Below are 22727 nucleotides of genomic sequence, written 5' to 3' on the forward strand. Positions count from 1 at the left end.
GGAAATCACTTCTCTTGCATTTACTGAAGATCCTTGTGTCATTTCATCGATTTTCCTTAACACGGCTGTCTTTTCAAATTCGTGAAATTATTGTAACTTCACGAACTTTACTTATTATTTTTCAACTTTTTCATGTGGAAGTCTATTTATTTTATTACTAGGTAATGCACGCGACTACGTCCGCGTGGATTAAGATTTTCAAAAATCACATCGGAACTGTTTGATTTTCCGGGATAAAACGTAGCTTTTGTCACTCTCCAGGTTTTCAACTATATCTATGTAAAAAATCAGGGCAATCCATTGCTCCGTTGCAGCGTGATTGAAGAACAAAGCAATAAACCAACCAACAAACACACTTTTGCATTTATATTTATAGAAACAAACAGACAAAACGGAGGGCTAAAAATAATGCAGAACAATTTTCTTCTTCTTTTCTTTCTTCTTTGCTAGCTCTTATTTATCCATTGTTGGACATGGGTCTCCTCACTTACACGCCATTCTTCTCAGTGTTGGGCGAGCCTCCTTCAACTTTCTTCTTTGTTAGCTCTTATATATCCATTGTTGAACATGGGTCTCAATGGGGCAGCTTGGTGATGTCGTTGGGATGGTTTTCTTCCATCGTTTCCCCATCCACTACGATCCACCAATCAATTTTACTACATCATAACCATATTTTGTGAACTACTAATCAATATACAACATCAAAGCCATTATAACTGCATTTATCCACAAAGAGAACCCCAAGTCCATTCACCGCTTTTAGATGAAATGGCAAAACGTTGCCACAGTCACTTATCCAAATGTGCTCCTTGGATCTTTCAAAGTGTTCTTTGATAAAGAGAATGGGAGATGGTACCAATATTATAATTTTAAATTCGAACCAATGATTTCTGAATATATTCCTTCATAATGTATTTTGATCTTTACTTCGAATAAGTAGGTTCTATATATTTTCTTTTACTAAAACTGTTCTATTTGGTTGTGTTTTTTTCTATTTGGAATGTAGTTTATTCCGTCGAAAGTATGTGCTTTCACTGTGTTTTTAATTTGTTGACTCGGTTCTAATGAAATTTTTAATTTATGATTACGGTGTTGTTTACATTCGCTTAGAGATAAAGTTTCTTTTGCTATTGGATTTGTATTTTTGTTCAGGTTCGTTGGTCTGTTTATTCTACTTCCGTTTTTATTTCGGTTTATAATTTTTACTAGACATAATAATCGATATCACACTTATCATCGAGATTCAGTACTAATGAACATGGAAGTGGAAATCAATTTGAGCTTATAAATTACTAGCTGATGAGCGGGATTTAGGTTTTTAAAACCCCGTGGGAACTCTTTGATTTACCAGAATAAAATGTAGCCTATGTCACTCTCCAGGTCTTAAACTGCTCCGTCACGACGTGATTGAAGGACAAACCAACAAACAAACACACTTTCTCATTTATAATATGAGTAGTGATGTTGTCATCTCGGTAAGTCAGGAGTCCGCCGAAATTATATTGCGAAAAAACCCCTACTATTAGTGATTAATAGAAAAGGTCATGACACTCAGTAACCCGGTTTGGTGGTCTCCCTGGTGCAGTGGAAAGTGCTGTAGTGTTATAAGTGGGAGGTCCCGGGAATCTTATAATTTCTAAATTTCGAGTAGGTATGGTTTGGTGGAAGGCTTCGGCTGTGGCTAGTTACCACTCTACTGGCAAAGGCGTGCCTCAAAGCGATTTAGCCGTGCCGTGTGGAAACTAAAAGAGTACCTATGGGCTTAATTAATGATAACTGCCGTACCCCTTCCAGGTTAGCCCGCTTCCATCTAAGACTGCATCATCACTTACCACCAGGTAAGATTGCAATCAAGGGCTAACAGAGAGAAATAGAGCATATTTTGCTAAACTATTTATTTTTAATGGGCAGATTCATTATGACTAGCTTCTTCGTGTGAAAATTATAAGACACAGAATATTTCTATAGATTAACCACCTTACGGTACTCAAAAGTGAGAGGTCGCGACCAACTCATCTCGGCTAAAGGTTACTCGGTATTAGAGAACTTGCACAATGACTGAGATTTCTATATACTAATGGCGTCTTTAAAATCAATTTATGTTGCCAACAGGTTATGTGTTAACAAAATGATTATTTTTTATGTGTATTATTACAATTTAAGGTGTGAATAAGGTTAATCTATGTCAATTGATTTTTTTTATGTTTGTGAAGTAACATCATGCAATTACGTAACGCATCATAATTTACGAGTAGTTTATTCCGTGTTTTTTTTTTGACTTTAGGACCTGCAAGAGGTTCAAAAGCTGAAAGAGGCACGCGAAACGCATTTTTCAAAATTCTATGAAAATAAGTGTGATGCACCAATCAGATTCAACATCATACCTACTAGAGCATAATGAAATAAAGCGGATTTTGAAATTTCTTACAATTACAATCACTACCCATACCTAATTTGAATGCGAAAGTTTGATTGTTTGATGGTTTATTGGTTTGCCCTTCAATCTCGTCGCAACAGAGCAACGAATCAACATTTTTGCTTGGGTACACTTACCTAGTTAAAGACCTGGACAGTGACATAAGCTACTTTTTATACCGGAAAATCAAAATTTTCCCAAGGGATTGTGAAAAACCTAAATCTACGCGGATGAAGTCGCGGACAAAAGGTAATAGGTACCTAGATAAAGGACGAAGCCTCAGTCGTGGGTATAAACTAGTACCTATATAGTACATACATAACAATATAATAAGTATAAGGCCCCCATAATATAAAAGTCCCTATCATCTTAATTCTGTAAATCCAACATTTGAGGTCGGCCATTATGTTGTATGGCACATATTTTTTTTGCTGAGCCCATTGTTGTTCGGAATCGTATACACAATAAGCCACAAGCTCTAAATGGTGAGCTTTATAAGCACTCAAAGAGCCGTATTATGGAGTTGAGGTTTTATCAAAATGTTTCATCAAAAAACTTTTATATAGGTAGGTACATACATACTACATACTCGTACCTATGTCGGTTATGAATTAAGTAATACTTGATAGTAGAAAAGTGCGAGAATGTCAATCCGTCTATCTGCTTGTCTGTCTGTTACCTTTTTAGGCTACTCAAGTTTTCGGGGCTACTTCTAGTAAGTTCAAATTTTTTTAATTGATATTGAGAAATTTGAAACGAAACCTATTAATTTTAAAAAGAATGCCCGGCTGAGTTTGTTGTGGGTTTTCTTTTTTCAGAACGCGCATTTGGAACTTTACGAGAGTTCCAAATGCGCTTTAGGTAATGTAAATTGCGTCTTGGGGAGGTACATAATTATGCACAGGTACTTTTATCCCAGAAAATCAAAGATTTCTTACGGCATGAAAAAATTCATTTCGGAATTGGCAATTATTAGTAAATCATGTTTTAACCCCCGACCCAAAAAGAGGGGTGTTATAAGTTTGACGTGTGTATCTGTTTATCTGTTTGTGGCATCGTAGCTCCTAAACTAACGAACCGATTTTAATTTAGTTATTTTTGTTTGAAAGGTGGCTTGATCGAGAGTGTTCTTAGCTATAATCCAAGAAAATCGTTTCAGCCGTTTGAAAGTTATCAGCTCTTTTCTAGTTACTGTAACCTTCACTTGTCGGGGGTGTTATAAATTTTTAATTTACACTTGTTATACTAGTTGTTGTGTTAAAGAGTAATTAACTTTGAAAATAAGTAGATTAGAGAGATAATGTAAAATTATATTAGCCTTAATGCTGTTGATTACAAATAAATGAATAAAATAAAATAACTAAATAAACACTGCGCGGTCCACTCGAAAATATTTTCAACTAAAATGTTAAAACATCTACAGCTTACGTGATGTTGTTCATATTTAAGTGTTGCAATGCAACGTAATACCTACCTATTTTTCTGTTCATTTTACGAGTGCAATAATAGAATTTTATGATAGAAGTTAGCACAGTTGGTAATTACAATATGTAGTTGAAGCGAAAATTGCTAGACTGAGCAGAGAGCGTAGGGGCTTTTATTGTTCTTATATGTCAGTTTATTTGATTTTTAACCCCCGACCCCAAAAAGAGGGGTGTTATAAGTTTGACGTGTGTATCTGTGTATCTGTCTGTGGCATCGTAGCTCCTAAACGAATGAACCGATTTTAATTTAGTTTTTTTTGTTTGAACCCCAGATTCCACTAAATAGAAGACCGACGTCTTAATAGACGATGAACGCTTTATATTAATAGTATTATTTATTAAAATCACCTAAATGCAAACCATAATATAGTGAGTTATGAATACCATCATAAAATTAATATCATGTTCTATTATAATAATTACTAGCTGACGCCCGCGACTTCGTCCGCGTGGATTTAGGTTTTTCGAAATCCCGTGGGAACTCTTTGGTTTTCCGGGATAAAAAGTAGCATATGTGCTAATCCAGGATATTATCTATCTCCATTCCGAATTTCAGCCAAATCTGTCCAGTAGTTTTTGCGTGAAGGAGTAACAAACATACACACACACACACACACACACACACATACAAACTTTCGCCTTTATAATATTAGTGTGATTAAGTAATTATAATCATTATAAAATACACTGACGTGTAATGGGTAAGTCTTTCCAACCATTGATATGATACTGAAAAACCAAATCTTTTTAGAGAGTCAACCTTAACCTAAACATAGTTAACTCCGCAAGGCTATCTGAGATAACATGAATAAGCTCCTAAAGTTCAGCGCATCGCAGCAACAAGGTATACTTTACGAAGATTGCAAACAATTTCAAAGACATGACCTCTTGCTCTTTAGAATACGGACTTACGGTATATTCTAGGTGTAACCCACAAAGTACCGTAGCATTCTGCGGTTTTGTCTTCGTTTACCTAATCTAGTATGTTTTTGCTGCAAGTAAGTTGAGGTTTAAATGGCAGAAAGGGTCATGGTTAGGTTATATTCATCTATACAAATTGCAAACTTAACTGGATAATAAATTATTATAGATGGCTGCCTCTAGAAATTATACCTAGGATATTTTGATTCGACATTATGTCAAATATTAGGCTATGGTGACGTAAAATCAAAGAAAAATAGGGCTACTTTAGGGCTACCTGCGTCTAATGTACTAACATTTGACGCCTGCCAGTGGCGTCAAAGTCTCAACGTTTTATTAGAAGTTTCACTGTCGTAAACAGTGTTTAAAATATCCTAAATTGAGAATTCATTTACTCATCTATTATTGACAATTTGTGGGTTAGTTCATTTTGGCATAACTGGGACCAATGATCACATAACTCGCTGTAAAGAGTTGCTATAACAGACCTTCCATAATATTTCAAAAGGTTAAGTCCGTTCATTTTCGTTTAAGGCGCAAAACATCTCAATAATATCAACAAAACGATCTCTAACATTGACAGATGCTGTTCAATATTTATAATAACTTGTGAAATATCTATCGCAACCTCGATCTACATGGTTCGAGCACCAAACTGGGTTAGAAACAGGTATGTGCATTTAAATAATTTATAAAGAACCAGGGATGACAGTCTCTACACCAGTTTACAGTCTTATCGGTCTAAGTGGCCGCTCATTGGCAGACAAACTCAAGAGGCAAACTAAAGATGGGAGACCAGCAGAAAATCCCAAACAGAGACAAACTGAAGATGAGAGAACAGCAGCAAAACCCAAACAGAAGCAAACTCAAGATGGGAGAACAGCAGAAAATCCCAAACAGATGCAAGCTCAAGATAGGAGAACAGCAGAAAATCCCAAACAGAGGCAAACTCAAGATGGGAGAACAGAAAAACTACAGGCACAATCCTCATTTGGCAAAGTTGAATTTCCTAGATATCTTCAGAGCCAGGCCATAAATCTTAGGAAAAATTGTGCATTAAAAACTGATTTCAACAAACCAAATGTTCGTGTGAATAATCCAAATCGTACCTTTGAAGTAGGAAATCTAAATACCTACAGTTCAAATCAATTCTGAATAATCCATTTTCATTGAGACTCCCAAAACCATTGAAGACTGACAGCAAGCAACTTTGTGAAAGGGGTCCTTCCAAAAAAGCATTTTTACCAAAACGTCGATCAAGTAAAGACATGGATAAGCTTGGTGAAGCCATGAAAAAAGCTAGGATATGTTCCCCTTCTTCAAGTATCTCGGAGCAAGAAAATTTTTTCAAAGAAAGTTTTATTCTATTTAGTCCTACTTCTGACGAAAGAGAATTCAATGAACCTGAAAAATCCAATGAATACAGAAAAATGATATAAATAAACTTTGAAGGTTACTTTAAAGAGAGTAACTTAAGGGAGTTCTGTATGAAACACGCAAATTTGCAAGCAAATGTCATCAAAATAGTTGATGAGTGCAGTGTGACCGATTCATAGAAATATTGGGTGCTGGAATTTTACTTAGGAGCTAGAGAAAATTTAACAGTTTCCAGAGTTAAGTGAAAGTAAACTAATGTTAACAGACTTGATTGAAAGCATACAGACGGCTGAGGAGTTTCCCGAAGAACTGTCTATAAGCTTAGAATGCCATTGGCGAATCAGAGACCTTCTCCTTCGCATGGAAAGAGTACAAATATTGGGTGCTGGAAATTTACTTATTAAGGAGCTAGAGAAAATTTCACAGTTTTCAGAGTTAAGTGAAAGTAAACAAATGTTAACAGACTTGATTGAAAGCATACAGACGGCTGAGGAGTTTCCCGAAGAACTGTCTATAAGCTTAGAATGCCGTTGGCGAATCGGAGACCTTCTCTTTCGCATGGAAAGAGATGAGACTGGAAAGAACAAAAGTTGTGATCGTTTCGTCCGCCGCACTGAAAGGACATCCTAGTACAAGAAATTGGAAAACACGATGGACATAATAAGAATGGCTTTAATCAGAATGAAGCGTTTGATTGAACGCCTAATTAAACAAAGCGAGAAGCAAAGAATACTTAAAAGAAACAATTGACAGGTTTATAGATTGCACTGCTGTGATGATCTATATACATTAAAACTAATTCGTAAAAACGAAAATCTTAATGAGCCCAACTTTGGAAAAAGATTTGCTGTCCAAAATCCCGTATACAAAGAGGGCATTGAACGTTGCCTGGAGCAAGTTGAACATATGCACAGGGCGTTTGATTATCTATTAGCCTTAAAATAGTTCTTAGAAGACAATTTTTAGGGTTCCATTATAGTAAAACAAAGGAACTTGATCTCAATAATTGTAACTGACTGAATTTATCATGTAGAGGGGCGGAAATTGATATTGATAAGAAATGAATTGATGTTGATAAGAAATCAGATCGTGGCTTAATATCTTCTTCGCCTCCTCCTTCCTTCCTTTTATACGTCAACGCTGATGATTTCCAACTGTATACACCCACTCCTGTAGGACAAACGCCTAAACTCTGAATTGAATTTGGTCTGCGGTTGGAGTAAAGCACATGGTTTGTTTGTAAACCCGAATTTTATTTTTTGCATTCAAAAGATACCTTATAGAGAATTTATATACATACAAGTCAAGTCATACATATATAATATTTTGTGAAGCCATCATCTCTATTGTGAAATTTCATATTTTTCAATTACTTAGTATTTATTGTAGTTAATATTAATTTAGGCCTACAAAAGGCATAAGTAGCCCAGCAAACAGACTCCTAATTTTTCTGGATTAACCCCGGAATAATTTTCCTGGATTTAACCCCGTTCAAAACAAGTCAGTTATTTCCCCATTTCACTAAACTACTCAGGTGAATTGAGAAAGGCACGACCTATACTATTGAAAATTATTTTGACATAATATTATATTACACGCTGTCCTAAATTAAGCATAGATAGTAGATACATTAAAATTAATCTTCCTTTCCATAGAATTACCCAATAAGGTCAAATTTTGACATTTGGGTGGTTCTTCATCGATCCGAATCATTTAAAATCATTTAACGTTTCATAATAATATGCATAGTTTTCATAATAACCACTTACCTACAGGGTAATTATCAAACTGGTATTACTATAGAAGTATTGCCAAAGATTTGTAGGTCATTATGGAACACTACACACATGCCTTCTGATTAGAAGCCCATATTATGTATTTAAAGACCGTTTTTTGAATGAATTTTGTGACATTTACTAAGCATTGATATGTGGAAGTATTGTTAGATACTACTAGTCACAAAATCTAGGATGTAGGATGCTCTGGTCACCAGGAACGAATCCCTGCCGAATACCAAGCTTGTAAAAATTCAATACAATTTACAATTCAATTAAATAATTCAATTCAATTTAATAATATTTAATGTCCTAAAAATATACAATTTGAAAACTTCTTAAGAACTAAAAAATAAGTTAAATTACTTAGTTCATGTACAAAAGAGTGCTTAGACAATCGTACTAAGATAACTTGAGTTGATAGTGTCGTCACACAAATTATGAACATATGGATGGCCCAGCAGAAAAGTCCACAAGACAGATACACACATATACAGATACGACACGTCAAACTTATAACACCCCTCTTTTTGGATCGGGGGTTAAAAAATAACTGGAAAAGGAAATAACCCACAAAGCGTTACATCTCACAGTGATGATCATGATGATGATAATAAATCATGAAATCAAGAAAGCAGCGCACAAGCATACTTTCTCTCCCTTGCACAGTTATAGAAAAGCTACGTATAATATCTAATCATGAAAATATTAGAACCTAGTGAAGCGTAAAAACCACATTTGACATAATAGCGGTTAGCACACTTTCCAATAATATTTGCACCTTTGTTTTACGTCGCGTCACTTTTAGGATTCCGTTACTATTTACTACCACGCAAAGGATTTTCATTAAAATTGCAAAATAACATGAAATTCTCAAAAACAGAGACAGCATCCATACTGAGTATATAATATCTGTCTGCTCTGCTGTGCAGCTGTCTGTTTTTTAACCCCCGACCCAAAAAGAGGGGTGTTATAAGTTTGACGTGTGTATCTGTCTGTGTATCTGTTTGTGGCATCGTAGCTCCTAAACTAATGAACCGATTTTAATTTAGTTTTTTTTTTGTTTAAAAGGTGGCTTGATCGAGAGTGTTCTTAGCTATAATCCAAGAAAATCGGTTCAGCCGTTTGAAAGTTATCAGCTCTTTTCTAGTTACTGTAACCTTCACTTGTCGGGGGTGTTATAAATTTTTAATTTACACTTGTTGGACTTGAATACATCTAAACTAGGTATGTTTAGATTTTAATATCAACATAATTTTGAAAAATATCAAGATTGCGTGACCCAAAGGAACGAAACAATAGTACCCAAGAACAATATGTTATAGGTAACACAGCACCGATTGCAAAGAAAACTTGCGAAGAAAGCAGTTACGGAACCCCGTAGGAGTTATTACAACATTCGATTTATCCAATTTATTCAATATCAAGGAGAGAAAACAACACAAACAAAATTTATTAGGATCCTTTTACAGAAGAATTACATCACGTACCTCCGGTATGATGCATCGCACGACCTTTAAATTCCAACTCCTTGTACCTTAGCATCCGGGTCACGATGCGTATGTACTAGGATATAAAATATGTTAGATACGAACATCTAAATATATGAAAGGAAAAGGTGACTGACTGACTGACTGACTGACTGACTAACTATAAACGCACAGCTCAAACTACTAGACAGATCAGACTGAACTTTGGCATGCAAATAGCTATTATGGCGTAGTCATCCGCTAAGAAAGGATTTTAAATTCAACACCTAAGAAAATAAAATGAGGGTTAGGTATAGTCCACGCAATCGAAGTTTCAGATTTAAGCGAGTTATTGTATATTTTTCAATGCAGGCTTCGTCAAACTTTATAGCTTAGATCTAAACACTAGCAAAAACGAAGACAGGTAATAATACTGATAAGATACCATAAAAAAAGACGAAAAAAAAATAAACAAAAATCCTGTATTTTTAAAAAGTTTACAGTATATTGCAAATAAAACATCTGACTTACGCTAGAGGTCAACGAACCTTCCATAAATAGGTCGACTCGAAGTCAATTCCGCGTCGTAGGTGGGGCATTGACCCGAGTTTTGCACGCTTTACAATGCAGGTTTGAAAAATACGACATCACAAAACTACAAGATATCTAAGGCAAATGGTTATTGGCATTGGATTATGTTAAGATAGTATAATTATGACGCTGTTTTTGCTAGCCTTCTGATTACACCCTGTATTGTGCTTGAATACCTATAACTTCGTATTATTGACTTAGATAGGTAGTAACCTAGACTTACTCCTTAGGTGATATGAGTATAAGTAAGTTGGTTGCTATCTATGGGCCTGATAAAAAGCTCAGTCACTCAGCAGGCAAAATAGAGAGCCAAGCTAAATGCATGAATCTTTACACGATCAAATCAAACAGGAAGAAATAGAATAGAATAGAATGGAATAGAATGGAATGGAATGGAATGGAATGGAATGGAATGGATTTTTATTCAAGTGGACTTTTACAAATGCTTTTGAATCGTCAAAATAATTTTCGTCACGGCATTCCACTGGTTCGGAATGCCATCCGTAGAGAAGCCAGAGTAACCGACACAAGGTTACGAAGCTAAAGTAGCGAGGGATCAGGTGAGGTAATAACTTTGAAACTAATTAAATGTTGCGAACTTTCAAAACAAATACTGACGTGATTCGCGATATTATCACATCTTATGTGTAATGAGTTCATGACTGCACGTTAACTCCTAAAGTGACATAAAAGGTGATAATAATATTATACATAAATTATTAGGACGTCTACTCACGAGGCGCCTTTTTGGCCGTCAGCTCAAGCTAACAGATATGCGTACGTTAAAAAAAAGATTCCGACGAATTGAGAACCTCCTCCTTTTTTGGAAGTCGGTTAAAAGGAATACACTAACACTACACTTCTCTCTATCCCATACATTTTGTTTCTCTAAAAATAAGTAATGTCTGGCGGCACTGGGATCTCGAACTAGATGTCACCACTTCATCTAGAAACATTGGACAATGTTTCCAATGAATCTATGCAAACTTCAGATATCCATACGGGTTTAATCCTTCTCATAAAAAGTTTAGAGCGGTGAGAGTCTTGAATTTGTTGTGGGCTCTTCTCAGACCTGAGCGCGTTTGGAACCCTCCTAGCTTTATTTTTAAGTTAACTGAATTAATTTATCACCACTATATATCATCTTACAAAACTAACAATTCTGACCATAAAAAAGGAGTACAATAGTACCAACTTTGAATTAATGATTTGAACGTCGAGTTTTGGCTGTAGATCTCCTATTCAGGAGGGGGGGGCTTCGATTTTGGGTACGCAAGCCGCAGAGTGCTACTACGCACCGTGAGAAGGCAGCCTTATTTGCGAATCTTCATTTCGCTTACGGTCAGATGCGCCGTTACACAAACGGTTATGCAACACCTTTCACCAGGAATACGACATAGACTACTTAGATCATAACCGCTTAATAGCATAATAAATACTTCAAAAACTATGCAGGAACCTATTTTTTAACTGATTTCTGGGGTGATGAGTTTATTGATAATAGCTTAGTAATTAAGATGTTTACCTCCTTATTCGAGAGGTCGAGGGGTTCACCCACCCATTAACGAGTTATATGTTGTACCCCTTGAAGGAGTCCCCTGCCTATGACATATTTGCTAACAAATGAGCTGACCTCATAGATCAGATCCTGCACTTTTGTGAATAATTTGTTTAATTCGAGCTTTGGCATGACAAAATTTTTAACAGTAACTTTAATTTAATTTCAACTCTTTCGTTGTATATTTATGATAAGTTAATTTAATTAGTGTAATCACACTAATATTATAAAGGCGAAAGTTTGTATGTGTGTGTGTGTGTGTGTGTGTGTGTGTATGTTTGTTACTCCTTCACGCAAAAACTACTAAACGGATTTGGCTGAAATTTGGAATGGAGATAGATAATATCCTGGATTAGCACATAGGCTACTTTTTATCCCGGAAAATCAAAGAGTTCCCACGGGATTTCAAAAAACCTAAATCCACGCGGGCGAAGTCGCGGGCATCGGCTAGTTGGGTTATAATATGTCCGTTCAAATTGAATAATAAATAAATAATGTAATTTTAAGCAATTAAATCACTTGTTTTACCGGTGAAGGAAAACATCGTAAGGAAACCTGTAGGTATGTCTGAGAGTTCTTCATAATATTCTCAAAGGTGTGTGAAGTCTGCCAATTCACACTTGGTCTGCGCGGCGGATTACAGCCTAAGCCCTTTTTATTCTGAGAGGAGGCTCGTGCGCAGTTGTAGGCTGGCGATGGGTTAGTCATCAATCAATCAATCAATCAATCATGATGTTTATGATGATAAGCTAGATAAAAGCAAAATCAAATGAGGCATAAAGATGCGTTAATGGTGTTAAGATCTAGTAAGCTGTAGAAACCAAAGACTAGTATAATATTGAGTGTTTGTGTGTTCATCGGTTTCCTAATTAGGGTCAAACTACTCTTTACATGTCAGTAAATAAGATGTATTTGACTTCGTTGTAGCAATGTGGGTGGCATCATAAGCTATAAAAACCGGCCAAGTGCGAGTCAGACTCGCGCACTGAGGGTTCCGTACTCGGGTATTTTTTCCAACATTTTGCACGATAAATCAAAAACTATCATGCATAAAAATAAATGAAAAACAGTTTTAGAATGTACAGGTAAAGCCCTTTCATATGCTAGCCCATTTGGTATAGTTATATTACTTTGAATTTTTTTTTTTTTTTTTTTAATGATGTGACCACAAATTCGCGGTTTTCAGATTTATTCCTGTACTTGTGCTACCTACCTACCTGCCTTTCTAGGTCAACGGAAAGTACCATATAGGTTTCTTGACAGGCACGACGGACAGACAGACAGACAACAAAGTGATCCTATAAGGGATCCGTTATTCCTTTTGAGGTACGGAACCCTAATAATGAATCTAATATGCTGTAATGTAACTACCTAAACGAAGTTCGAGTAAGGACGACGGAGCGAATCTTTTAGAATAGCTCATTTAAAAAACTTGACACCATGAACCCCGTTAGTAAATCGGGAACCATAAGATGCTGCATGGTGCACCATAGAGATTTGTCTGTTTGCGATTTGCGCTACATGGAGTGCGGGCGGTCCATATCGCATGCTTCATATTGCACAATACTGTCTGTTTCATAGGATTGTAGCAAATTAAGCTTATGATTCCTTGAATATCATGGACTTCCGCAAAACGACGCCTGCTTCCGTATAAATCAGGTATATTTAGTACTTCTTTATTTTTACGTAGCTATAAGTAGATACGAGTATACCCGAAATAAGCTGTTCAGTGTAGAATATTGAGGTAAAAAATTACTACACCATAAAGTTCAGAAAACTGTTACTTTAAGTAAATTTTCGTAACAATCATCTAGATAATATCTAGAATCTAATATCTAGATAATGCTTACTTAATAACTTATTCCGAATTCTAGCGGTATCGTAATAATAGGTAGGTATATAGGTATGTATTTCTCACCTTATTATTTATTATTGAATCTTTAAGACGACCACTTGATATGTATCACACCGCAAAGACCTGAAAAGGAAAGAATTAACTTATTACTTGAATTAATTAATTAATTACTTGTAAACTAACTTAGTAGCTACCCATTTATACTGTAAAACAAAAAGAAATAAGTACTCTTGGTATAAATTTCACCTAATTTTACTGAAACATTCGGTCGGGGCTAAAACTTTACTATGACTCTTATAGCACTCCAAATTTCACTCGCAGAAAATCAACCCCCGCGATTTTCACGAAACTCACTCTTGCGTAATGCCTAAAGCCGCAGAGCAATTAGAAATTCTACCCAAAATAATCGCTCTCAGTAATTCCACTGAACAAAGTAGTACATAGAACTAAGTGCAATGAAAACCTAAATTGTGGTGATCAGTGAAAATTTCATTCGCTTTACTATTCTAAAGTTTAATTATTTCTTTAATAGATATATCATTGTAGGTATGTATTTTATCTTCTATCTCCTAAGGGTGCGTTTCCACTGAAGCGAAGCGGAGCGGAGCGGAGAGTCAATAGAGTCAATAGACCGATCTGAATATAGTTAGATTACGTCATGATAATTTCATCACATCGTCTTTTAAAAATGTTAAACTCTGATCATGATCTCATAGTCATTTCTCAAAAGTACTTAATAATTTTATCAAGTCATAATAAAATTATCGAGAGGGTCTTGAAAGACAGACGCACAACGAATTATTACTTTTTGACGCACGGAACCCCAAAAAGTGCATTTTCAATTAATTAGGGCAGCACAATTTCAACGGCACGATCATGAATATAATGCGGATTGTGTCAATTAAGTTTACAAATTAATATCGCTTATCGAATTTAATAATTAAGTATCACGAATCATATCATAATTCACCGCGGCAAATGGGAATACATAAATAATTAACATGATACATTGCAGCTATGTTCGAATTTCTATAAACACCTTTGCATTACACATATCCGTGCCTACCAATAATATCAGAGGAACCACAAAATGCGAAAATAATTGTGGAAAATAAAAAAATTATACGAAAGTGCGTCTGTCTATTTATCTGTCGGCCTGGTCAAAACGACTGCCCAAAAAGGGATAACAATTTCAGGATTTATGTAGACCGTATTGTATGTATGTGAGTTTTTTTATTCCACCATAACTTCGAAATGCCGGAACATATTTTGATGTATAAGGTATTGTTGGTATACTTAAATTAATGCCAATTGACATTGGCTACGAATTTAAAAAAAAAAAACAATATGTTATTTCAAATGAGAACAACTTTTCTTCTTGTTTTTTATTTTATTAAATACAAATTGTTCTCGCATGAATCCAGCGCTGACCGACTTGCCGACTTTTGTGGGTTTGATTCAAACAACAAAGGATCTTAGAATAATTCACAAGCAACGTGTACAAATAGGTTGGAGCAATAACATATACCTACTCCCCAATGTTCTACGTACATTTACTTTAAGTAAGAGATGTTAAATGATGCAGCAACATCTCCCCCAATAAAACACTCAAAGAAAACCAAACATTTCCAACACAAAAGCACATGTTACAGTGGAATATTGTCTCGTATTATGTAAACGTGTATACCTAGCCCGTCGCAATGTACGTGATCTCACGCCTCATGGGATTTATTGCTAAGTTGGAAAAAATATTGCCTACATTACCGTAGGCGCAGTGCGTATGTTACCTTGCGTAGGTGCTTGTCTAATACGTTTACTTAATTCGAACAAATATGGGGATATTTTTGAAACCACCTATTAAACAAATGATGTACAAACGGTCTTACATGGGCAGATTAAGGCTGCCTGTCCACTGAAACGAAACGGAAAACAGTCGCGACCACTCTGAGCAGTCAAGCAATCTAACAATAGCAACACATACACAGAGTGCTCTCACCTTTTCAAACTGCTGACTGCTCTGGCGCAGTTGACGAGCAGTTAACAATGACTGCTCAAGCAGTTGACATTGACTGTTCAAGTTGCCTGAGTTTTAAGCCAATTTGTCGTGCATCTCAACTAACGTAGCCTGAAAGAGAGCCTCTTTAAACAGTTCATTCGCGAGGTTACTTCAAATCTTTATGACGTCACGGTTTTTGTGTAGGTAGCTATTTCACGTTTTTATCTCCTCGCTATTGGTATATATGTTTTACACCTACAGAAAAGTAATGAAGTTTCATTTCAAATTGTGTGTGTATTGTGGCTATATTAAATTTAGTAACCAAAACAAGCTAAATCGTTTCAAACCGAGATAACCAATAAGTGGGTTTTAAAAGCATCATTTATTAAGTAACTATATTATTATACTAAAGCAAGAAAAAGTAGATAAGTAAATATTTTGAAATAAAAAAGTTGCTAATGTGAACTTCCCCTGCGGGCGGAAGGCAAAACGTTTAATCAGCGATTAACCGCGCCGTGTGAAAAGAGCCTAACAGTTTCGGGTCACGATACCACAGCACATAGGTAATGTAGGTCAAGTGGAACGCGTCGATAAAAAACGGCCAGCGGTCAAGAGTCTATTCACACTTATCTGTTTGAAATCGGGAGAAGAGAATGATCAATATTACCTATAGTGTACAAGATTTGGGGATTTACGTACACAATAAAACTGTTTAACGTTCGCAACTAATTTTATTGCTTCTAATCGGCATTGAAAAAGTCGTCTTAACTGTTAGATGTAATATTATGGTTTCAGCACATTTTAAATCAAATTAAAATTTTTACGTAAGCAATTCTAAAATGAGGATGATCGAAAATATCTCCACTTCTATTATCATAAATAAACTCCTTATAATACACGTCTCATACCTATTATAAGGAGATATTTATAATATATCACATACAAATAGTATTATATCAATGTGAGTGGCCTTACGACAGAACAGGCTTACAAAATAACTAAAGATTTTCCACGTCCACGCCAACCGAGCAAGCCCGTGTAGATAGATACATCTTACGGAACGCTACGGTTTCTAGTAGATAAATGTGTGGAGACCCCAAAGCACCTATGTTTTGCTTTGTAAGCCTATTACGTTACGGTCAGTGAGGGGTCGTAAATATGTTAACTAGTGGACGGCGCGGCTAAGTGCCGGTTTGACGCGCAAGTTTCTTACAGGCGAGTGTTGCCTACGACGATATATCTGTACCTCATAGGCATACAATAGTAACTCCACTTTTTTCAAAATTTATTTTCTTGCACTTTTGAAATCGCTAGAACCAGTTCTACATAATGGTATAAAGCATTAAGTCCTACGACGCCTATGAAAAGAAATATCCAATCGTATATGACATTAAATCCACAAATATTAACTGGGTATAGGACCTCAAATGGTGATAAGATTATATACCTCGAAGCTTTTTTTTTAATAATAATAAGTCACGGTCAGTGAGGGGTCGTAAATATGTAAACTAGTAGATGGCGGCTAAGTGCCGGTTTGACGCGCCAGTTTCTTACAGGCGAGTGTTGCCTACCACGATATATTACGGGCTATGTACGAGTAAATAGAGAATAGACTAGAGGATTAAAGTACTTAAATACTAGACATGCCACGCTACAAAAAGCTGGGATAACTGACGAAAAACAAATTGTCGTAGGTATTAATTTCGCTAACTTCTTATAGATTTTGTTTCTAAATTTAAATTTTTAATAAAAAAAAATTAATATTTCTTCGTAGTACAACATCACTACATAGATGGGTAAAGTCACACTAACATTATAAAGGCGAAAGTTTGTGTGTATGTGTATGTGTGTGTGTGTATGTTTGTTACTCCTTCACGCAAAAACTACTAGACGGATTTGGCTGTTTGGAATTGAGATAGATAATATCCTGGACATAGGCTACTTTTATCCCGGAAAATTAAAGAGTTCCCACGGGATTTCGAAAAATCTAAATCCACGCGGGCGAAGTCGCGGGCATCGGCTAGTGAAGTATAAATACGGAAGTATGTTTGTTTGTTGGTTTGTCATTCAATTACACCGCAACGAAGCAACGGAACGGCGTGATTTTTACATGGGCATAGTCAATGATCTAGAAAGTGACACAAGTTTCTTTTAAAAATCTAAATTCACTCGAATAAGTCAACTCAAGAGTGAATAGGCAACTTCTAGATCCATATGATGCGCTCCATCTTAGGCTGCATCATCACTTGCTAGCAGGTTTGATTGCAGCCAAGCGCTAGTCTGTAAATTAAAAAAAAATGTGCATATAATCTAGTGAAAATACAAAAACGTAAGAAATTAAGTAAAAGTATGTTTCTAAAAAAAACGCGCATGGTATTAGATGCGGCTAGTCAAAGTGTTAACAGGTTCCACATGACACCAAAGGTCGTGAGTGAAAGTGTGTGATGGGCTTTCGTTTTACACTCTCCGTTGTAGGTATTATGTGTCCTCACCTAAAGGTCAGTAGCCGGGTAGAGGTATGCGAAATATGTGACCTTATAATATATCTACTATTGTAATTTATAAGTTTTATAACAATTTTACTTTACTTCATAGAAATTTCCAAATAATTAATAAGAGACGTTCAAATTCTGCCGGTTCTCCAATTTTGATGTATATATAAAATTATTGTATAGTTATTATATAAATTAGTGTTACCATAGAAAGTGTAAGACGGGCTTTCGTTTTACGCTCCCTGATATAGGTATCATATTGTGTCTACGCCTAAAGGTCAGTGGCTAGGCAGAAGTTTGCGAAATAAGTATTATGAGACCTTATAATATTATTTATTAGTAATTAAAAAATTGAATTAATTAGGTATGTGATGGGCTTTCATTTTTTACATTCTCCGATGTAGGTATTATGTGTCCTCACCTAAAGGTCACTAGCCGAGTAAAGGTATGCGAAATATTTGACCTTATATTATGACAAAGTATTAACATAATTTGTTCCTACAGTCAATAAATTAATTAAGAAGTTGAATAATAATTAATAAATATTATTCAGGCAAAGCATTAAATAAATATTGAAGCATTAATTAGTTTCAAAGTATCAAAATATTTAAATAAAATTGTTTACTTAATAGACGCTAAGCAAAAAATACTTAGATAATGGAACGAATTTTAAATATGATATTATTAAAAAGACCAAGGTTACATTTAAGATCGTATTTTCAAAATATTTTTGTCTAACTGCTTCCCATGCACGACAAAAACATGTATCCCCAATGCTAAGGGCTGATTTTTCAATAAACAGATTTCAACTTTAAGATACCAATTTTATTCTTCAGTTTAAGACTAGGTCGGTCACATTTGGTGATTGTAGAATCGACCTGCCCTTGTGCAGGTCGATTCTACAATCACCAAAGAACAATCTAATACACGAAGAACTTATGAAATACGACCAAGTCAAAGATGACAAATTCTCACAGAATATTAAGTCCATTAAGTCCTGACTCACTGGCCAAAATTTTGGACCTAGAAAGTTGAAATTTTGCACAAAGGTTTCCTTTTAATGTAGAAAAGGAATACAGTCAGATTTTTAGAAATTCTCAAGGGAGCGAAACGTGGGCGGTCGCCACTTGTCATAGCCGACTGAAATTTTTATCTTTATACCTACAGCTTTATTTACTTTTTTCTTTTTTCCAACTGGCTTTGCGGTTCTAGCCCTTTTTAGGTTTATTTACTTTTATATGGATCGAATAATAGAAGCCTGAGTCGAGACGATAGTCCAAGCAAGATGAAGATGTGACTTGTTAATTCAAAACCAACAAATGGGTAAGAGTCACGTTATTTGATGTCAGTAACATGATGTTTGAAAAATGAAAGTAAAAGTAAACGGCATCCGATGATTAGAAAATAAACGTAATATATACCATTCGAGTTCAAGCATGAATCTCTGTTTACAGTTCATTTGTTTAGAAAGACCTAACAGCCAGCCTATGTATCTACTAATATTATAACACAAAATTTAAAAAACCCCCGACACAAAAACCTCTATAAGAAAACTAAAAAAGAGCTGATAACTTTCAAACCGCTGAACAGATTTTCTTGGATTATAGCTAAGAACACTCCGATCAAGCCACCTTTCAAACAAAAAAAAAAACTAAATTAAAATCGGTTCATTCGTTTAGGAGCTACGATGCAACAGACAGATACACAGATAAGTACACATGCCAAACTTGTAACACGCCTCTTTTTGGGTCGGGGGTTAAAAATCATGCTTAACTCGCAATACGTCCCGGCTTTACCAGAGTGAAATTTCTGAAAATCTTTTCTTATAAAGAAAACATAGATGCCAAATCTCAAGTTTTTGACCCAGCAGTTATAAGAGTCGGCCTCCTATTCGGCGGTTTGGGGTTCGACCCCGGGCGTACCCGTCTAACTCTTTGAGGTTATGCACGTTTTAACCAATCAAAATATCACTTACTCTAACGGTGAAGGAAAACATCGTGAGGAAACCTGCATGCCTGACAGTTCTCCAGAATACTCTCACAGGTCACTAATTACACGCGTGTTGGACTATAGGCAAACCCATCTAATTCTGAGAGGGTAGCCGTACTCAGTAGTGAGCCGGTGATGTTGTTGATGATGAAACTACCGAACCATAGAATAGGAAGCCGGCTTCTAGATGTCTAGCTAAGCTATCACCACTATCTCACAGAGGTATTAAGGTACAGTTATTTAACCGAAACGATGAACCGTAAATTCGTGATTCAATAAAGTTTCAATAAAGCCCAGACCTAGGTACATTCACATACTCGAAAACGATATCATAAACGGAATTGGGTCAAACGACCTCGCTAGTGGTGCGACTAATTGAGCTAAAAAATTATCACAGCAATTAATTCCAGCACTTTACTGAATTAGAAACGTGTCGGTCTATTCGGCCAATTTTCTTAAAAGCTTGCCTTGAGTATATAAAGACGGCCATATACGCGTAAAACACCTTATCTGAAGAGTCTTAATATGATATAGGTACCTACCTAATATATGACAAAAATCTGGATGTGGAGAGTGAAAATCAATTAACCTCTCACTTAGAAATGGTTATTAATTTTACCTATCTAAATATATAAAAGGAAAAACTGATCTATCAACAAACGGCTCAAACTACTGGATGTACTGGATGGATTGGGCTAAAATTTGGCATACAGCCACTTAACTACTATAACGTAGATATACGCTAATAAATTTCAACCCCAAAGAGGATAAAATAGGGGTTTGAAACTTGCACAGTCCACGCGGACGAAGTCACGGGCATAGGCTAGCCTTTTGAATAACTTTAAAGCTGTTTATATTAAAAATAAAATAAAAATTAGGAAGCCTCCATTCATTTGATAATATTACGGTATAGTTTGCACTTTGCATAACATTTTTTATTTTTTTTATGTGCCCCAAAAGTGAGACCATATTCAAAATTCATTTACTTTCGTTACCCGTCCGTATTTGGGTCTCAAAAATTCATAATAATTATGTGTACCCAATACATACCGATAAAGTTGATTGCGCCTTAATCGGTCCAGTAAATTCAAAGCAAATTGGCTGTGACAGACGGACGGACAGATAGGCATACGAGTGATCCCATAAGGGATCCTGTTATTTCATTCGGACGTGCCAAAACCTTCAACAAGCAAAATCTGTGAAACTAGACCATAGTATCAGTACTGCAACACGCACCACAAAAAAAACCGCAACAAATTAATGACTGAACGCGCTTATTAACCGGGCGACTGCATAATACGCGTTTAAATCGCGCCCATTCACAGGAGCGAAAACACAACATATTAGCAATCGCACATGCAACAATGGCACTTACGCAACGCTGTACAATAATTTTCGCCGAACAAAAGGTGCGACGCGCCGCGGCAGTAGATGAATTCATCACAATTCGACCGCAATGAGAGCATCCACGCTGTTCCCTATTCGATTATCCGATTGGTGATGATTGCTGATATAAATCTGTGCGTCACAATAAAATATATTATGACGTCATATTGGAAAGTTATTGAAGTTAATCATTTTATTTACTTATCAACTGAAGCCCGCGACTTCGTTTGCATGGATCTATTTTTTTAAATCCGAATCCGAATCCGGAACTCTTCGATTTTTCGGGATAAAAAGTAGCCTGTCAATCTCATCTGCAGGCATCGATATAAATTATATACATCGAGGGTCTCCAGGTCATCTCAAGGTCTTTAACTATAACCTTGCAAAACATCATATCGATCTGTTGCCCCGTTGCGACGTGATTGAAGATCAATCCAACAAACAAACACACTTTCGTATTTACAATATGGGTAGTGATATATTGTTGCTAATAAAGCATATTAAGCTTTATTATACTTAGCTGAAAAATCTACATTTAGGATGCCTATCAACTGAAGCCGAGCGGAGCGTAGTTGCTTTAAATAGATCAATTAGATATTGATAGATGGCGTGATAATTTTATCAGGTTATTGCTCTGAAATCTGATCGGTCGACTTAATAGGAACCTACTACCTACCTAGTAGGTACTACTAGAAGTAAGTGTACTTCTCACTCCGTTCCTCACTCTGCAGTTAACAGGCACCTTTGTTCTTGCCGTTAAACTAATCACACGACCAGCACAGCCATTAAGCAACCTAATTTTAACCAAATTTTTAAATTCAATTTTAAAAAACTCGTAACTTTGATACCTAAATAATAATATCTTACAAGCTTATAATTGCCAACTCGTGAAAGTTAACAGGCCCGAATTAGGATCACTTTGATAAGTTACAAATTGTATCATCTAATTAGCACTTCGGTAAACTCTTGGAAAGTTTCAAACGATCTTTTGTATTTAATCGGGATATTTCGCTTAAAAGCCTGTTATGGTAATTTGTAATGTCAACAAGTAACACTTTAAATAGCAAAAGCCTATATTCTGCCACTCTAAAAGCTATAAATACGATAAAGTTATAGGACTTTTTTAAAACATAAAATCGGAGTTTTAAAAACTTTATTGAAAATTCATGAACGCTGAAGAATATAGAAACAATATTATGTGAATTAAAACATTTTTAACCCCCGACCCAAAAAGAGGGGTGTTATAAGTTTGACGTGTGTATCTGTGTGTCTGTGTATCTGTGTATCTGTCTGTGGCATCGTAGCGCCTAAACTAATGAACCGATTTTAATTTAGTTTTTTTTGTTTGAAAGGTGGCTTGATCGAGAGTGTTCTTAGCTATAATCCAAGAAAATCGGTTCAGCAGTTTGAAAGTTATC

General features: G+C 35.7%; 1 protein-coding gene across 5 annotated transcripts in view; it reads right to left on the bottom strand.

Moving 5' to 3' along the window:
* The window catches only part of LOC123872265 (putative polypeptide N-acetylgalactosaminyltransferase 9), a 258936-nt gene that overhangs the window by 122455 nt on the left and 113754 nt on the right, over positions 1-22727 (bottom strand). For all 5 annotated transcript variants that reach the window (XM_045916434.1, XM_045916438.1, XM_045916436.1 and 2 more), the window contains exon 2: positions 13510-13569. The gene's annotated coding sequence lies outside the window, so the exon portion shown is untranslated. The remainder of the gene's footprint in view (positions 1-13509; positions 13570-22727) is intronic.

This window comes from Maniola jurtina, chromosome 15 (genome assembly GCF_905333055.1).
Source record: "Maniola jurtina chromosome 15, ilManJurt1.1, whole genome shotgun sequence".
Classification (NCBI taxonomy): Eukaryota; Metazoa; Arthropoda; class Insecta; order Lepidoptera; family Nymphalidae; genus Maniola; species Maniola jurtina.